The sequence below is a fragment of the Typopeltis vanoorti genome, chromosome 22 (genome assembly GCF_054136105.1).
Source record: "Typopeltis vanoorti isolate ZY-2024b chromosome 22, IOZ_Tvanoo_1.0, whole genome shotgun sequence".
Lineage (NCBI taxonomy): Eukaryota > Metazoa > Arthropoda > Arachnida > Uropygi > Thelyphonidae > Typopeltis > Typopeltis vanoorti.
In genome coordinates this window covers 59,970,726-59,989,684 of record NC_143570.1, presented here as the reverse complement: position 1 = coordinate 59,989,684, position 18,959 = coordinate 59,970,726, and the positions used below count along the sequence as shown (strand labels likewise).

At 37.3% G+C, this 18,959-nt stretch overlaps 1 protein-coding gene across 2 annotated transcripts in view; it reads left to right on the top strand.

The window, feature by feature from the left end:
* Nucleotides 1–18,959, top strand: part of LOC150094443 (dynein light chain Tctex-type 5-like) — a 145,912-nt gene that overhangs the window by 11,334 nt on the left and 115,619 nt on the right. The window contains exon 1 of one of the 2 annotated variants that reach the window (XM_090411745.1): nucleotides 8,262–8,318. The exons of the other annotated variant lie outside the window; for it this stretch is intronic. The gene's annotated coding sequence lies outside the window, so the exon portion shown is untranslated. Of the gene's footprint in view, nucleotides 1–8,261; nucleotides 8,319–18,959 lie in introns of those variants that run through there. 2 annotated transcript variants of the gene reach the window in all.

Sequence of the window (18,959 nt, the reverse complement as noted above, 5' to 3'; positions counted from 1 at the left end):
CACTAACTGTCATCTGAAAACTGGAAAAAAAAATGAAAGATAATAATCGAAACAACTGATAAAACCACCACCCAAGTGTCGAAAACAATAATATATAATATTAACGTTTGATGTGTTTAACCGCAAGTGCGACATTAGGTCATTTTCTCTCTTTTTCTCTTTTTTTTTCACTTAGTGTCAAACAGCAAGTGAAATCGTACTTCTGATTTTTCTCTAGGAATTAATTTTCTAACGATTTTTATAATTCTACAGGAACTAGGCGAAGCCGTTTAGCTCTGTCTAATTTTTTGCAGAATAAAGGGGCCGTTCAGTCACCACTGGTTTAAAGATCGTCTCGGGGAAGCTATCAGCGAAGCTTCCCCGAGACTATCACTCATTATAAACGGTGTTCAGTAAAGAAACAGCTGAAAATGCCTCCTTCTTGTGGTCCTTATTCCTAACACTATACACTGCTTGGAAAGAAATCAACGAACGCCATAGTGTGAGGAACAAACAGTCATGATGCCCACATTAATAAGATGTAGAACCTTCTTTCGCTGTGATTAGTGCAGCAATCCTACGGGACATATTTTCCACAAGCGTACGATAGCGATCAATGGGATATTTTGGACCATTCCTCCTGTAAGCATTTAATGAGGTCCTGGATCTTTTGCGACCGCTGTCCCATGACCTTTCCCAACACTCTGGTTCACTCCACAGATGTTCAAAATCTTCACTGGCCTCCACAGATCCCTGATCTGTGGAGGCCAGTGAAGTGTGGTGACGTACATGTCCACAATCCAAGCAGTTACAGCAGGAGCCTTATGACACAATGAGCATTGTCTTGAAGGGATGATGGTCAGTTCCGGTTCCGTAGAAACATCAGGAAGTAGGAAGCACTGCATTGTGTAGAATGTTCATAAACACCTCTCGAAGTTCAGTGTTGTCGCACCGCAAACAGGGGTCCGAGGCCAAAACAGGACCATACCATCCCACTGTCAACTTAGAATTTTATAGTTGGAATTATGAGCTCTGGTAGGAGGAGTTGACTGGGAATCTGTCATACTCAAATCCTCCAATCTGCTCGGTAGCGTTAACCATCGCCTCTATAAAACAGATTTTCAAGCTCCCACGTCGCACTGTACAAGATCTTTAAACCACTGAAGACGATGCTGCACGTTGGCTCTACAGTGTTAACCCATTTTGTGAGAGTCCGTTCAGAATCTTTTTGTGCAATTCATGTTGGAGTGGATGTCTGGAACTCCACTTTCAGCATGTTGGCTGACGAATGGCGGTTTTTTTAATATGTTATCCTTCGTAGATCCCTGCGGTCCCGTTAGGTGAGTGTGGTGGGTCTTCCACTGGTAGCACTTGCAATTGGCTCCCTGCGTTTTCGTCTTAGTATGGTATCGCTGACTGTTGATCTAGGATGGCCCAATTTGACAACAATTTTCCAAACACATAGGCCTGCAACATTGCATCCTATCACAATCCTCTTTCCGTCAGTTTCCTTCTCACCCATTTATTAGCCATTTAACCTGGTCAAAGTTGCACTGACTTGGGAGCATCATATTCCTCCAACTTATACCGGCTATAAATACGTAACTAGTTAAATGACACGATATGCCTTGCCCATGGGAATGTCCGGTGATTTCTTTTCAAGAAGCGTATTTATTGTTTGGAATAACATACCATCTAAGCTCGATTTTCTTGAGTTTACAGAATTGGTCTAAGAATAGCTAAGAAAAAGTTCTTGTAGTTGGCGACAAGAATTGAACTTAGGCCTTTCGTGGGGATACCTAACGCTTTAGGTGTAAATGCCACTGCCACTCATATACAATGAGTGAATGGGAATTAATTTATTTTCATAAATTAATGATATACTAAAAGTTTATTAGCTTCCTAAATTTTTCAATAACCAATTGCTCTCTGCTAATAACTAACATATTATCATTCTAATCATTTTTTTTTTCAAAATCAAATCAAAATCAGCTAATGCCTTTTATTCCCTTATAGGGAGTAGTCAATTATATGATATAATAAATGTTTGTTAGTTTCCTAAATTTCTTAATAACGAATTGCTCTCTGCTAATATTTGACATTTGTTTCTAATCAATTTTTCTCTCAGAATCAAATCAAAATCAGCTAATGACTTTTATTCCCTTATAGGGGGTAAGCGAGGTCTTTTAACCATATTTAGCTTTTGGAGATTGTGTGGGAAGTTCACACTCCACCAGAAGCAAATCAGAGATAGTTGACAAATGTCTATCCCTAATTATAGGCCACACCGATAACGAGACAGGCAAACAAGTGCTCTTGGAACCTAACCCAAACAGGATATGTTACTGGATGAAATAATGTGGGTTCTACGGTCAATTATCTTGAGTTTACTGGATGAAAAACTCGAGTTTCGGTAAGAAAAAACCCTTTTGCCCTTGCCAGAAATCGCCTAACACGGGAACCGCTCGAAGATAATCTTAGAAAAAGTTCCTCCACTTGGCGACTAGACTTGAACCTAAGTCTACCTTCGGGCGATCTAGGATTGCGGATCCAAGCGTCGATTATCCTATAATGGCTGCTATTCTCGATGTAATTATACGGAGCTTTTTTCAGTCCCAACTAAGCTTAGAAGATTGGTTGGAAGAAAATGTAAAGATGCTGTGTAGCTCAGTAGAAGTGGAGTTTGCACTCTATTATGACATTTGACCGCACGGCGAAAGATTTGAATTCAAATCAAGTCGCCGACTACAGGAACATTTTCTAAGCCTTTTCTCGACCGGTTCCCGAGTTAGTTGATCTCTGGTATGTTAAACGGGTGTTTTCTCCCAGAAACTCAAAAAAAAAATCGGCTGTCGAACACTATTTTCAGACATTAAAAATATTATTTTAGAGTTAGGGACCACGAGAAGACGGAATTTGTTAGCCGTCTTCTTCACTGTGTACAGATTAATTAGTGATAGCCTTGGGCAAGCTATCTCTGATTGGATGCCAGTGGAGATTGAACTGCCCACTCAGTCTCCAAAAGTTAGATAGGGTTAAACAGTCCTTGCCTACTCCGTATGCGGGAAAAAAAAGGCTTTAGCTGATAACGTAGTCGGCGACTTGATTTGAATTCAAATCTTTCGCCGTTAAACAGTCCTTGCCTACTCCGTATGCGGGAAAAAAAAGGCGTTAGCTGATAACGTATGAAATATATATATATATATATATATATATATATATATATTTTTTTTTTTTTTTTTTTTCACCACAAAAACTTGGAATTATATCTACCTTAGGATACAGAGCACGTTCTCTCTTAAATGAATAAGATGAACTACAAAAAGAAATGAATCACCTCACTCTTATTTTTAAACAAAATGGATACTCTGAAAAAACAATTAAGAAATTTCTTCTGAACCCTCCTAAGCAGTGCACAACAGAGACTATTAATTTTAAAGGTAGCATCTCCATTCCATACATTAGCACAGTCTCTAATAAAATAGCTAAAGTCCTTAAAAAATATAATATCAGGACCTTCTTCACCACACTTCCAAAAATCCGCTCTCTAATCAGCCATCCAAAACCTACTCATCACAACCTTAAGTACCCTGGAGTATATAAATTGTGGTGTGATTGCAATATCCCATACTTTGGTCAAACTAACAAATCTATTGAACAACGCATAGAAGAGCATAAGAGAGACATCTCATACAAAAGATCTCATGCAACTGCGTTATCCAGTCATGTTCTTTTTTCAAATAATCCATTTTCGCTGTGAAGATGAGTTTGAAAGGAAAATCGTAGAATCAAGGGAAATCCTACTGAACCCGGTCCACTTAAATAATAATTTAAGTTATAACATCCCAGATAGCCATGCTGCAGTTATTCAATATTGACGTTCACGTGAACTTGCACGCACAATTGCAACAAACAATGGCACGCCAGTTGGAACAACTTGAAAAATACAACGTTTTTATGTATCGATTATGTGAGGCAATTTGTACCTGTAATTTACAGTTTGTTTAAATAATTCAATGTTTATTAGTATTCCTTTCCTTTATAAATACCTGAAGAAGGCTGCTATATGCCGAAACTAGTAGTATTTATCATTAAAATCTTTATATGTTATCTCGGTCTTGGAGTCATTAAATCTATTTTTTTCAAATGTATAACAACCGAGTAAAAGCTGATCGCCATATATATATATCAGGGGCGAATATTCCGGGTGTGCTAGGTGTGGGGTGCTCATCCACAAAATATCACTATCACCATTATTATATTATTGTATTTATTCCTGTTAAAGACTCACCCAATTGTTTGCAGACTTCGCGCGCGATTCGGAAAATTGAACACAATATACTGTACTAATTGTCCATTGTCCTCTTCACGAGGATAATAAAAGTATTAGTGCTTCATGAAGAAGGCGCTTTTCGCCGCGTAAACATTGCGTCACATTCGCGTTAATAGCCCGGGTGTGCTTTCAAAAAGCATGCACCTTTCAGCCATCCGAAAAGATGTAAAGAGGGCGCAGCGTGTCAAATTCTTACTGTTGTGTTATTTTTAAACCGCTGAGAAGGCGTGACTAGGTGAGCTTAAATTTTTAGCTCACTCAGCACCTGACGGCTATGGCTATGATTGGTTATTTTGTCAACTAATCCAATTGAATGTTGTCACGAGTTTAGAGATTACTATATCCGATGGCTTTATTACAAACAGCTGTTACACGTTTTCTGGAACTGAAAATAGATATTAAGAGAAAATGCTAATTCTTTTTTCTTTTGCTAGTGCAGTATAACATCTGTTGAGGTTGCAAAGTTTTTTTTAACGGTATAGAGACATTTTTATTCTAGTCTTTATAAACAGCAGACAGTAAAAAATATCTATTCCTGAATAAAAATGAATATTCTGTGTATTATAAGACATTGTTGATCTACAACAAAATACCAGCATATGTGAGATTGATAAGACAAAAGAACCGCTCATACTAAAAAAAAAAAAAAAAAAAACCTGAATGAATTTAGGATTCCGAAAGTGTGGATAATTCCGATAATGATCAGATGTTATGTATACTGAGTCTCGGAAAATAAAATAAAATTCTTGGAAAATGGAGCGAAATATACACAACATGTGCAAAAATTTTATAAGATGATTTGATTATCCATCAAACCATATTTATTCCTGCAATACTTTCTCTCATAAGTATTTTTTTTTTAATTATGCTATCATAAATTCACTTATTCATGTTTAGAATTTATAGGATCGTTCTATTCGCTCTACCCAGCAACTTATAGGACACATATATCACAAATGATAATTGTTAATTATTCGTTTACCATTAATGAAAGTGTTTCTATTCACGCTTATTCCTTCCTATTCTCACGTGTCTTATAAAATGATGGTCCATATATTTTCATCTTTGAGTATTTCAAATATACCAACCAAATATAGCATTCTCATGCATTGTTGTTTTCTAATCAATCATAAAACAGATTGTTTCCCCACTCTTCGCAGAAGTATTCCAAGTTATCCTGCAATTAATTGCCTTGGACCAATTAAGATGAGTGCTAATGCGCTATGCCCTCTCAAAACGTTTATACATCGATAAATGCAATCTCATGCTCATGAGCGTCCGCAGGGAAGAGGGGGGCACTTCCACCCTGGATCGATTAAGAATTCCCCAAATTATGATCGTAAAACTGATTGAGATATGTAATCTTACACCCTCGACCCTGGGAACGCTTTGTCTGTCTTAAAATTTTATTATGGGTTGGCCTGTTGCGGGATAGCCATAGAACACGTGTTTTATTGCAGTAATAAAACACGTGTTCCTGTTTTTGGTCATCTTTTTCTAATTTGTGAACAGTGACCAATTAGTTTTCCCTCTGTCTAGTAAGTTACAGAGTGAAGTGTGAATTGTAAATTTATAGTGAAACAAATTTAAACAAACAAAAAAATACATTTTTAAAAGATGTGTGTAATTTAATATTACTTTACTTGTTGGTTTTATGAGTTTTTTGCTTTTAAACTGACATAATTTAATTTAAAATTAATTAACTACTTGATTTTTAATAAAATATGCTATAATTTTTTTAATATAGGAAATTGTGCTAAAAACAATTAATTCTAAATACTTTTTTTCCCAAGAATTGAAGAGAATTAAAATCGATGCAAAATGAAAATAATGTATTTATAGTTTACATCGACAAATAATTACATAAAAAAAGGCTAAAAGACGCTTATTGATGCAATTATTTAATTAAATGAATAATTATAAAATTTTATTGATGTAATTATTTGTCTCCAAGCTTCTTCCCCCTCTTGGAAAACATGACAGTACACCCAACCGAAATGATCACACGACGCCACTTATATATATATATATATATATATATATATATATATATATATATATATATATATATATATATATATATATATATATATATATATATATATACTAGGGGGATACTCCTCCTCCCCACTTGCGCCTACACCGTTCCCCGATGTTCCGGACTTGGCCGGTTCTCTTTGAATTCTGATGACTCTGAGTTTCAAAACGTTTCAAAAAACGTGACATAAATATATATATATATATATATATATATTTGATATATGGTGTTGTAAAAGGTACTGAAGGGTATAGAAGATCTTTTGAGGTAATTCCTTCAAAATGATAATTTTGAGGAAAGAGATGAGATTCCATAAAGGATCAAGTGAAAATTCTGGACAATTGATTAACAGACTAGCATGCTACATCTACAGGACAATAGAGAGAGATAGAAGCAAATGACAATAGAACAAGAACAATTCTGTTACTTACTGGCATACATAGCATCCATACTACTACTACAGTATGGCATAAAAAAATAACAGTACTGAATAGCATGGAAGCTGGTGTCGAAGTTCAGTACTATTTTTTATTTTTATTTTTTTTGGCCCCGCATTACCACTACGAATACCTGAGGTATAGGGAAAAAAGTCCAAAGCTGCAGAGTTATGTTCTTCTCGAACACAGATTGCAAAGTTTATTCAAAAATAATGAATTATATCATTATTCCTCATTTTTCACAAATGATCAAATCTGATTTAATTATACACTGAAGTGCCATTGAATAAAGGATAGAAGACGCTATACAAATTCTGTACGACAACTCCCGCATTTGCGTGAATGCGTGGCTGAAACTGTGGTTATACTTAGTTGTTCAGCGTTGGCTTTCCCAAGCGTTCGTCGTGAGTAGTGTAATGGGAAAGGCGCAGGACTCAGTGGTGTAGCTAAAGCTTTTGCCGCCCCTCTTAATACATACAAAAAATGCTACAAAAAGTCAAAACGACGCATAGGATAAGGTTCAAAGTGCCTCCTGGGGAGACTCCCCCCCCCCCAGCTACGGCACTGGCAGGATTTAGATGGATTTGACAGAGGGCAGATCGTATGATTGCCCTCTATCATTTGATCTCTGAAATTGTCAACGAAGTTTGATCTTTTCGTACGACAGTTTTAAGAGTGTTTCAGGAATATGAACATTCCGCAAAAAAAACAAGCACCCAGAAAGCAAACAAAAACAAAACACAACAAAAAAAGACAAGCACCCAAAGTGCAACCAGCCTAGAATGATCGTGGAATTCACCGTCTGTCTCCGATCGTATGATTGGGACATTATCGTACATCACCTCCCATCTGAAAGAGGGTTCCAGGTGGAAAGTCAGTGCAACGTTCACTTCACCGTCTCTGCTTCCAGACCGGCCGTCCCACTTCTAACGGCATAAAGACTTTAAAACACAGGTGTCGACATATTTCAGAAGTTAGTTCATGCAAAATTTGGATAGTGATGGATAAAAGGTGATAATTTATATGTGGAAGAATATTTTTGTGAAATATGGATAATTGTCGCAATAATTTGCCTACTTTTACAAAGGTGAACGGCTAAGTTAGATAAAGGAATTTCTAGACAATAATATTGCTTGATTTTGCAAGCACATATGACAATATATCACATAGAACTCTGTTACATTCTTTGGAGCAAGTGGATATGGAAAGAGAGTAGTTTATGGAGGACTAAAGTCCAGGAGAGGCAGGTTACTTTCAATATACTACAGACCTCTGTCTTTGGACCGCTGCTATTTTATTTGTACATTACTGATATAAGAAATTGTCTAAGAGAAAATATTCAGTTTTTTTTTTTTTTCTGATGATCTTCGAACATTAAAATTCAGTTAGATTGTACGATTATATAATATAAGACAATGGGAATCAGAATTTGTCCGACTTGTCGTAGCGCCATCTCACTATTAAAATAACACCATGGTAACATACAGCAAACAATCCACAAATCAGTAAAATGTTGGGACGGTAATAGTTGGTAAGTTTTCTTTCTTCTTAAAAATAAAAAAAAGAAAACTTAATATATATTGTTTAATTTGAATTTTACTCAGTGGGTTCCGTAGTAGTAATTTCGAAATTTTACATAGCTTCTGCTGCATTGAATTATTCAAACTATAAGAAAAATATTTCATATGCCATTAACATGGGAAGTTTTTCAGCTAGTCTGCGATCTTTGATATTGATTATATGGACTAGCCAAGCTAACGGACCCAGACAAGCACGTTTTAACATAGTGTACATTGTGTGTACAGCAAGCTCTGAGAAATATCCATCTGATCCCTCTTCCTTCAGACTAACTGACTTCATAATTTTCTTAAATTCTGACATCCCTCATTCTTTCATTTGTCAAGCTCTCTTGCCATCTTTCCTTGACTTCTTTTCCTTTTTTTTTTTTTTCTTGCATAATCAAACCTCCAAATATCTCTGTGCACTGCACCTCTATGGCTCTCAAAAGTAAAACATTTCAGAGGCTTGGATTCATATCTCATCTAGGACATATATATTTAACCTTATAGATATTTTCCCTTGCTAAGGTTAGCAAGGTGTCTCCTGTGAACTCAGACTATCGCTCCATACCAAAGAGACAAACTCTGGAGAATGCACAATTATCAGAAAGATTGTAGCTTTAGTTGCATTGCCATGAACATAAACATAACACATCATCATCAGTAACCTTTTCCATCTGATCTATTTTTCTTTTTTCCTCTCCTTTGTCATTATTGCCTGTTCTGCATTGTCAAATCAATTATCATTCAAACTTTATCATTCTCTTTACCTTCACTCATGCTACTTGAGTCTAATCATGTCTTGAAAGTTAGTTCAAATAGTTATAATTTACTTTTGGATTCAGGATTTAGTACTGTGATTAGTAAGCATACAGTTGCATACAGAAATCTTGTTTTGAGTTATTATTGTTAATCTATATGTTATCATTCAAAAATGAGCCAACTTATATAAAAATGGATAGAATTAAATTGTCACCTAATTGGCCATCCAGTGTTTATGCTAGTGTTTTGCCAACTGGCTGCATCACAAATTTTTGATTTTTTTTTTTTTTTTGCCTGTAGTAATAATTATTGGTAGTATTATTTTGTATGTGTATAGTGTTTGTGTGAAAGAGAAAGCATATGCATGGATGTAAGCTAATAAAGCTACCTAGCTGATTGATCAGATAATTTCTCTCTCTCTCTTTCTTTCTCTCTCTGCTGTGAATCAAATCACACTGTTACATGAATGTGTGTTAATGTTCTTAAGCAGTAGATGAGTTTCATCATCCAGTGTAAAATCACTCCACTCTGCTTATTGAAGGCCTGAAGTGCCTTGGAAAATTTCCATCTTCTGTCTATAGAGTAGGGTTTTAGAATTTTCTAATCCTTGGCTCACCAAGTACACTAATGTGTTATTCTATAAATTAAAGATGTCAAGAAATTATATTCTTGGTTTCATCCTTTATCCAAGCGTAAGCAAACAAAGTTTACACGTGAAGTCACTTCATGACTGGGCTACTTGGATATAGAGGCTAACGACTTCACATCAGTTGCCTTAGTATCACATAATGCAATGCAGATATCCTTATGGACATGTATAATGCTATGCATTGCAGGAAGGGCCACTACCCAGACTGTTTTCAACCTTTGTAAAGGTGAAGGGGGTTTCAAAAAACTTGGGCAATCCCTTAGATCACCCAACAGTGAGTGATCCAAAAGATTGTTTAACTCAGCAGTGGTTCCACTCAGTCACAGGCACACCCTACCATGGAGACCCCTCAGCGGTGGCTTTGTCCAATGGCAGGCTAACCCCACCACTGAGCAGAGCTGCTCACAGACCAGGGTAAAGCATCCACTGAAGCAGCCACAAGACCACTTCAGCAGATTCATGGTCTCATTACTTAGTACTAAAATATACTGGATTAGAGATAGATATTGAAAGTTTTTTCACTTGCCAAGATGCCAAGAAATTATATTCTTGATTGCTTTCATGAGTGAGATTGTCATTAAAAAATATTGTCTCTAGTACTGCTTATGTGAAGGTGTATTAAATAGCTGCTGCATGTGTATTAATGCATTTAGAGGAGTGTGGATAATTATCAGTGCCAATTCTGCTGACTATTAACCATCAGAATCTTTATTGAAAATGCATTCATCACAAACAGAACATTTGTGTGAAAGAGAGAGTAGAATGAACTTAGAATTAAAGTGAAATGAAGAGCATACAAACTAATTGCTCTCTCTCCTCTACATATTTAGGGTGCTTTTAGGGATTACCATATTGTTGAGACTCGGGTTAAACAACTAGGTTTGCACAGCTAATTCTCTAGCATATTCCTTTAACACGTGCTGATATTTCATTCAAACCCATTTCTTTAATCCTCCATCCAGTTTTACTTTAGATGACACTCATATCTTTGAAAGTAAGATGAGATTTTTCTTTTGATTTGCTTAGCATTGACATTGTTCACATCTAAGGTAATACCTTGAGCAAAAGAGAAAACCTAATTTTTTAATCCTGAGGAGGATATATGTTTGTGCCAAGAAAGATTAGAGTATTACAGTTTTACCAGAAGAAAAATATATCATCTTGTTCAGAGATTTGGGTGTTGTCTAAAGTAAGACTGTAGAAAAGGTTTTTGTAAGAAATGGGTTTGGATGAAATATCAGCACACATGTTAAAGATGTTAAAAGAATGTGCTAGAGCATTATCTGTGCTCTTAACCTGGTTGTTTAATTTGAATCTCAACACAGACTAATAAGTGCACAGAGGGTAAGATAATTTCACTATACAACAGTGGAGTAAGAGCCCTTACAGCCAGTTATAGACTAATATGGATTTCTGGAGTAGTTATTAAGGTATTTCAATCTTTTGAATGTGATTTCATGGAGAGATTGAGATTAGTTGATGATGGGGAGGAGAGACTCACTGTAAGTGAGCAAGAGGTGTTTGGGAGTTGAGTAAACTAGATATAAATAAGGCTGTGGAACTTGATAATATATCACCGCATATTCTGAAGGAATGTGCCAGAGAGTTGACACCTGCCTTGACATATTTTTTTAATACGAGTCTTGCACTTGGTCAAATTCCTAAAGAGTGGAAGGAGGGCAAGATTGTGCCACTTCATAAAGGGGGTGATCGAACTCAAGCATCAAACTATAGGCCCATCGCCGTGTCAGGTGTTGTGGTTAAGTTGTTGGAGAAGCTTGTGAGAACTAGGATCCAGAGTTGGGTTGACAACAATGGTATAATCTTTGATGGACAGCATGGATTTGCTAAAGGGAGGTCATGTTTTAGTAATCTACTTACTTATTACAATAAAGTGACTGCTTCCTTGGACAGAGGAGAAGGATACACAGTAATATACTTGGATTTCGCAAAAGCTTTTGATAGAGTAACTCATGATAAGTTGACAGTCAAACTAGAGCAGATTGGGTTGGATATTAGATTAGTGCATTGGATTGGAGACTGGCTATCTGATAGGTATCAAAAATTTGTGTATGGGGGTGCGATATCCAGGAAAAGGAAAGTCACTAGTGGAGTGCCTCAGGGATCTGTTTTTGGACCATTACTATTTAACTTGTATATTAATGATATTGGCGAAGATTTGGATGGAGATATTCAGTTGTTTGCAGATGATGCAAAGTTGGGACGAACCATAAAGAGTAGTGAAGTTGTTGTGGCCTTGCAAGAAGACTTGAATAAATTGAGTGATTGGGCAAGCAAATGGGGATGTGAGTTCAATGTTGCAAAATGTAAGGTTTTAAAATTTGGAAAACAAAGATGGGATGCAGAATTTATGCTTGGTGAGAATATATTGTTGGAAGTAGAGGAAATAAGAGATCTGGGGATCTAAAATTTAGGGGACACATCGCCAAAATTGTGAAGACAACACAAAGACTTCTGGGAATGATGCAGAGGACACTGACGTGTAGAAGTAGGGAGATTCTTGTTCCGTTGTATAAGGCTTTGATTAGGCCACACATGGACTATTGTGCCCAGATTTGGTCACTGGGTTTTCAGAAGGATGAAGAGATGTTGGAAAGGGTCCAAAGGCGACTGACTAAGGTAGATTCTGACCTCTGGAATGTTGAGTATGAGGAAAGATTGAGAAGATGTAATTTGAAGAGTCTGGTGGAGAGAAGGAAGAGGGGAGATATGATAGAGACCTACAAGTTGGTAAGGGGTTGTTATAAGATCAATGGTGGAGAAGTTCTACAGAGAATAGTGGGAGAACCAGAGGTCATCCCTGGAAACTGTATAAAGAGGGTGTGAGTAGGGGAGTGAGAGGCAGGTTTTTTTCGTGCAGAGTTGTGAATGATTGGAATGCCTTGCCTGAGAGTGTGGTGTCTGCAAGGAGTTTGAGTGTGTTTAAGACACGGTAAGATGAGATGTGTGTGTGATAAAAGGACCTCCCAGATGAGTCTTTGACTCCATGAGGTCTTGTTTAATAATAATAATAATATTAGAGAGACTATTGAGAATGATAATATAGAGGATAACACTTGGATCTTTTATACAGGATGCAGCATGGCTTTATTAAGAGTATGCATGTTTTATCAATCTACCCACATTTTACAATAGAGGACAGTGAAGTTTAATAAGGGAAATATATAGACACTGATTCTTTTAAAGTTTGCCAAGGCATTTTACAGAATTCTACACACACAGGAGGTTGTTATACAAACTAAAAGGAATGGATATGCAAAATAGGCTTGTGGCATGGATCAGAGTGAGGTTATCTGACAAGTATTATTATTATTATTATTATGGGCGACTCCAGGGAGTCCTTAGACTCATCGAGGGAGGCCCTAAACATCATGTCCAGACAACTATACAACATTCTCACAGTATTTATCATACCTTGCCCTGAATTCACTCACCGTCATAGCACCCACAACAGACTCTAGCAGCTTATTCCACTCATTTACCACTCTAAAAGTAAAGAACCCAGCTCTAACACCCCCTGCTAACCACACTCTTGCCCAGCTTCCATAGGTGTCCCCTAGTTCTCCCACCACCAGTTCTGATCTCAAAAATATCCTCTGAATTAATCCTATAGAAACCCTTTAGCAATTTGAATGTCTCGATCATATCTGTCCTTTTCCACCTATCAACTAATTTCTGCAACCCACAAATCTTCAACCTGTTCTCATATGAATAATTCCATAGACCCGCTATCATCTTAGGGTCCTCTGGATTCTCTCCACCTCCTCCCCATCAAGAAGGAACCTAGGTGACCAAATCTGGGCACAGTAGTCGAGATGAGGTCTTATCAAGGCTCGGTATGCTTGTCTCTGCTTGTCAAGGTATTTTTCAACAACCAAGTGAGTAGATGAGCTGATTTAGCTACTTTTGCAATGTGCCCCCTAAACTTCATCTCCCTATCCACCAACACTCCCAAGTTCCTGGCCTCATCAATCTCCTGGAGTACAGTTTCACCAATGTGGTATACTGCTGCTAATCTTTTCACCCGAAAATGCATAACCTTACATTTTGTCACATTAAATTGACATCCATTCTCCTTAGCAGAACTCCAGTCTATCCAAGTCGTTCTGAAAGATTTTGACATCTTCTGCGTTCACTATCACCCTACCCAACTTTGCATCATCAGCGAACAAATGAACTGTTCCTCTTAGATCTTTCCCTATATCGTTAATGAACAAATTAAACAGCAGTGGTCCAAGAACAGAACCCTGTGGCACACCACTAGTCACACGCCGTCTTTTGGACTCTACTCCTGAATAAACTACACTTTGATATCTCTCCATCCACCACCCTATCCATCTCACTAACCCTATATCCATTCCCATATGTTGTAGTTTACAGATTAGAATTTCATGTGGTATCCTGTCAAATGCCTTTGCCAGGTCCAGCAGTATCACTGTAAACCCATTACCCTTATCCAGTTCAGCCGTCACCTTGTTTATAAAACTTGAGCAAGTTACTGAGGCATGATCTACCCTTCACAAAGCCATGCTGTTCCCCGTACAGTATCTCATTTTCATTAATCCATTCCTGTATTTTTCCCTTGACTACTTTCTCCAAGACCTTGACAACGACTCCTGATTTGCTGATCGGTCAGTTATTTGCAACAGTAGTCTTGGATCCTCCTTTATGCAGTGGAACTATTTTCCCCTCTTTCCACACCTTCGGGACAAGGGCACTGATAATTCTTTAGCCACTTCACGCAAGACCCGTGCCGGTATACCATCCAATCCCACAGATGTATTCACATTAAGGTGCTGTAATAGACTATTCACCTCCACCTCATTCATCATAATTCCTATATAAACTAATGGTTCCTTCATTTTTTCAATGTGGTTTTTCAACCACATTGAAAACCTTCAACCACAAAAATTTTCAACCACATTTTTTCAATGTGGTTTTTCAATATTTTTTCAACCTGGATGATATACTTTTGCAAAGTGCTCGCTCAGTAACTCCACTATATCGACTTATTCTGTGACCTCCTTACCATCATCATTCCTTAAAATCATTTTGCCATGTACAGTTTTTTTCTTGCTTGCAGCATATTGAAAGAACTGTTTAGGATTCTCTTTAGCTTGCATAGCTAGTTTACTTTCATAATCTGCTTTTGCTTTTTTTTACTACACTCGTTACCCTTCTGGCTATCAAAGAGTGATGTAGGAGAAGGTGAAGTTTAGAGAATTAGGGTACACTTCTATTTAAGTTGTATGTTAATGACATTGAGTGATCTGAAATTCAGTAATATGCAGATGACGCTAAGTTGGACTGGATGATAAGGGTGATTCTGTATTCCTGATACAGAATCCATGTAGAGACTGACTTGAGCAAGCTAATTCTATGGGCAAATGTTAATGCATGTCAGTTTAATGTTGATAAGTGCAAAGTTATGCATTCTGATATGAGGAAATTACAAAGTGAGCATTATATTAATGGAAATGTTTAGAAGCCATATTGCTGTGATGGTTCTGACATCATATCAGATAAGTACAATGCTAAAAAAAAAAAAAAAAAAAAAACCTAACTTGTAGACCTTTCGACACCAGACTCAGCCAAATGCCTCAGAGATATTAAGAAGAGCCATTTGAGATTCCTCAAACATTTCTGTGGTCTTGGTAGCTGAGTTGGAAAAAGTCATGATTGATTTACAGCAAAGGCTCTGTTATTTATGAAAGCCTGGCATAAATTATTATTATTATTATTAACATCTGATACACACTGTTGCACACAGTGCTCATCAAACTCTGCTTTAAACTGATTCAATGTGTCTACATTCACAATACACACACTCAGGCAATGCATTCCACTCTTATTAGCATTAATTGAATAAATAGTATATTTTAAAATAGACTAAACACTTTTTATGTACAGGAGAATAATTTCATTTGTGTGTGCTTGGAAAATTCTGCAAATCAACTTACAGTTTGTGCTATCTTATTACACTGTGTGGATGAACTCATATTGGCCTGTATTGGTATTCCCACTTCCTTATTTTCAATTGTTTTCGGTATACCCTCCAAGAAATTGTAGCCACCCACCCATAATTTTAGTTACAACATGAAACATGCTTAAATTTTAAGCTGTTAAGTTGCAACTAGCATTTATCCAAGTAACGAAATATCTTATTTATCTGCATCACCAACAGATCCTGCTCATCATTCTTAATAATCCTCCATAGTTTAAAATCATTTGCAATTTAAACAAAACTGTTAATTTCAGTGTCTAATAATTGAGTTTCCAGAGGGTTAGTGTTGGGTCATCTGATGCAGATCATGAAATTATAAGTCTGAATTGTCATAACAGATCCAATTCGATACTTCTCTTTCATAAGATATTTTTTCCTATCCATATTTCGCTTATCCGAAGCGATAACTGGTTACGTGAAGCGATACACAGAGTAAATCTTCAGCTGGAGCGTTGGCAAAAATGTTTACCAAGTGTACCGACTAATAAACGGCAAACGTATGATAGAAAAAATAAGAGTATGATAGTGAGGGTAAACAAAATGAAAGAACAAGTGTTGTATGGCGATTCCTTAGTAAGAGGTGTGTTAGTTGAGAGTTTAACAAAATCGTACCAACCCGGTGCGATTTTTAAGGATGTTAGTGAGTCAATTAGAATGCAAAAGCAGCGGGTGAAAGAATTGATAGTGGTAGCAGGTACAAATGATTTGAAACGAGACAGAATGGCTATGAGTGAGGATGTGAAGGAATTGCTTGAGGTAGCAAAAGAGAAGAGTGAGAGAGTTAGGATGGTGAGTCTGTTGCCGTGGTATGACAGTGAAGAGTATAGAAGGAGGGCCATAATTACTAATGGCTTTATATGTGAATTATGCCGGATGAGTGGTGTGGAATTTGTGGACGTGTGGAGTGAGTTCGATGGGCGAAAGGATCTATATAAGATGGATGGCTTGCATTTAAATGGATTTGGTGTATGGAGACTTGAAAAGGTGTTGTCGCATGTGGAAGTGAATGTGCAGAATCAGGGAAACTAGAGTTATTAAGGGGGAGAGGAAGTAAATATGCAGACTTTAGAGAGACAGTTGAGTGTAGGAATGTGTGTGATATGCCCAAGCGAGTATGAAAGACCACGAATCAGAATGGGATAGTTAGTATAAGGCATCAAAATAGGGATGGAACAAATCGGCTTCTGCAATTCATGTATACTAATAACAGAAGTATTAGGAATAAGAAGGAAGAATTTTTGGCTTTGGTTGGCACTTCCAGGCCACAGGTTATTGGCATTAGTGAAACATGGCTGACAGAAGATGATATAGCTAGTGGAATTGAATGTGAGGGGTATGGTGTGTTCAGGTGTGATAGAGAGAATAAAATAGGGAAAGGAGTTTATTGATGATAGCTGATGAGCTACAGCCAAGGAGAATAGAAGTGGAACTGCCGGTTAGAGAGAGCACATTTGAGGCTATTTGGTGTGAGATTGAAACTAGCAGAACAAAATATACAGTTGGGTGTTGTTATAGACCAGGTGATGGAATGGATGGTGGAGAAAGTATGCATAAGCAAATAGAAGAAATGAGTGAAAGGAGGGTAATTATTATGGGTGATTTCAACTATGGTAAAATTGATTGGAAGGATGCGAGGACATATGGGAAGAAGGAATTAGATTTTATGTGGTTATTAAGGGATAATTATCTGTGACAGCATGTAATGGAAAATACTAGGGGTCAGAGAGTGCTTGACCTAGTAATTGCATCAAAGAATTTGGCTGTAACGAATATGACCACGTTGACACCAATTGGTGAGAGTGATCATGGAGTCTTGACTTGGGAGGTGGCTAAATGGGTGGAATTTACAATTAAGACAGGGTACATGTGGAATTATCAGGCTGGTATGTATAACAAGCTCAGGAGTTTGATTGGTTCATTGTCATGGCATGTAAAACTGCAAGGGCTGCATATGGCATGGGAGGCAGTTAAGAAGTGTTTGCATGAAGCAATGGCTGACTGTATACCTAGAGTCCGAATAATAAATCAAGTAGGGGTTAAATGGATGAATAACACTATTAAGCTGGAGCTGCAAAAAAAAAACTACTATAGAGGGAATTTAAGGAGAAAGGCGACCAGCAGGCACATGAACGGTATAAAGTGCAGGCCAGAAGGGTAACGAGTGTGGTAAGAAAAGCAAAAGCGGATTATGAAAGGAAACCAGCTATGCAAGCTGAAGAGAATCCCAAACAGTTCTTTCAATATGCTGCAAGCAAAAAAAAACTGTACAAGCAGAATGATTTTAAGGAATGCCTATGGTAAGGAGGTCACTAAATCAGTCAATATAGTGGAATTATTGAGCGAGCACTTTGCAAGAATATATCATCCAGGTGGTGACATTGCAGAAATAAATGATCCAATAGATTATACGGGAATTGTGGTGAATGAAGTGGAGGTGTGTTTTCTATTACAAAACCTCAATGTCAACACATCTGTGGGATTGGATGGTATACCACCTCATGTCATACGTGAAGCGGCTAAAGAATTTTCAGTACCCTTGACCATTTTGTTTAATTTGAGTCTCAGGTCTGGGTTAGTCCCGAGGTGGTGGAAAGAGGGGAAAATAGTTCCACTACATAAAGGAGGTTCCAAGACTGCTGTTGTAAATTACTGACTGATTAGCATATCAGGAATCATTGTCAAGGTCTTCGAGAAATTAGTCAAGAGAAGAATACAGGATTGGATAGATGAAAATGGGATACTGTATGGGGGACAACGTGGTTTTGTGAAGGTAGTCATGCCTCATTAACTTGCTCACGTTTTATAACACAGTGACGGCTGAACTGGATAAGGTTTTGCAGTGATTCTGCTGGACCTTGCTGATGCCTTTGACAGAATACCACTTGGAAGTCTAATCCAGTTCTCACCAACCCTATATCCATCCTCATATACTGCAGCATATGGGGATGGATATAGGGTTGGTGAGATGGATAAGAGTGTGGCTAATGGAGAGATATCAGAGAGTAGTTTATTCGGGAATAGAGTTCAAAAGACGGCTTGTGACTAGTGGTGTGCCACAGGGTTCTGTTCTTGTTCCACTACTTTTCAATTTGTTCATTAACGATATAGGAAAGGATCTTAGAGGAAGTGTTCACTTGTTTGCTGATGATGCAAAGTTGGGTAGAGCAATAGTGAGTG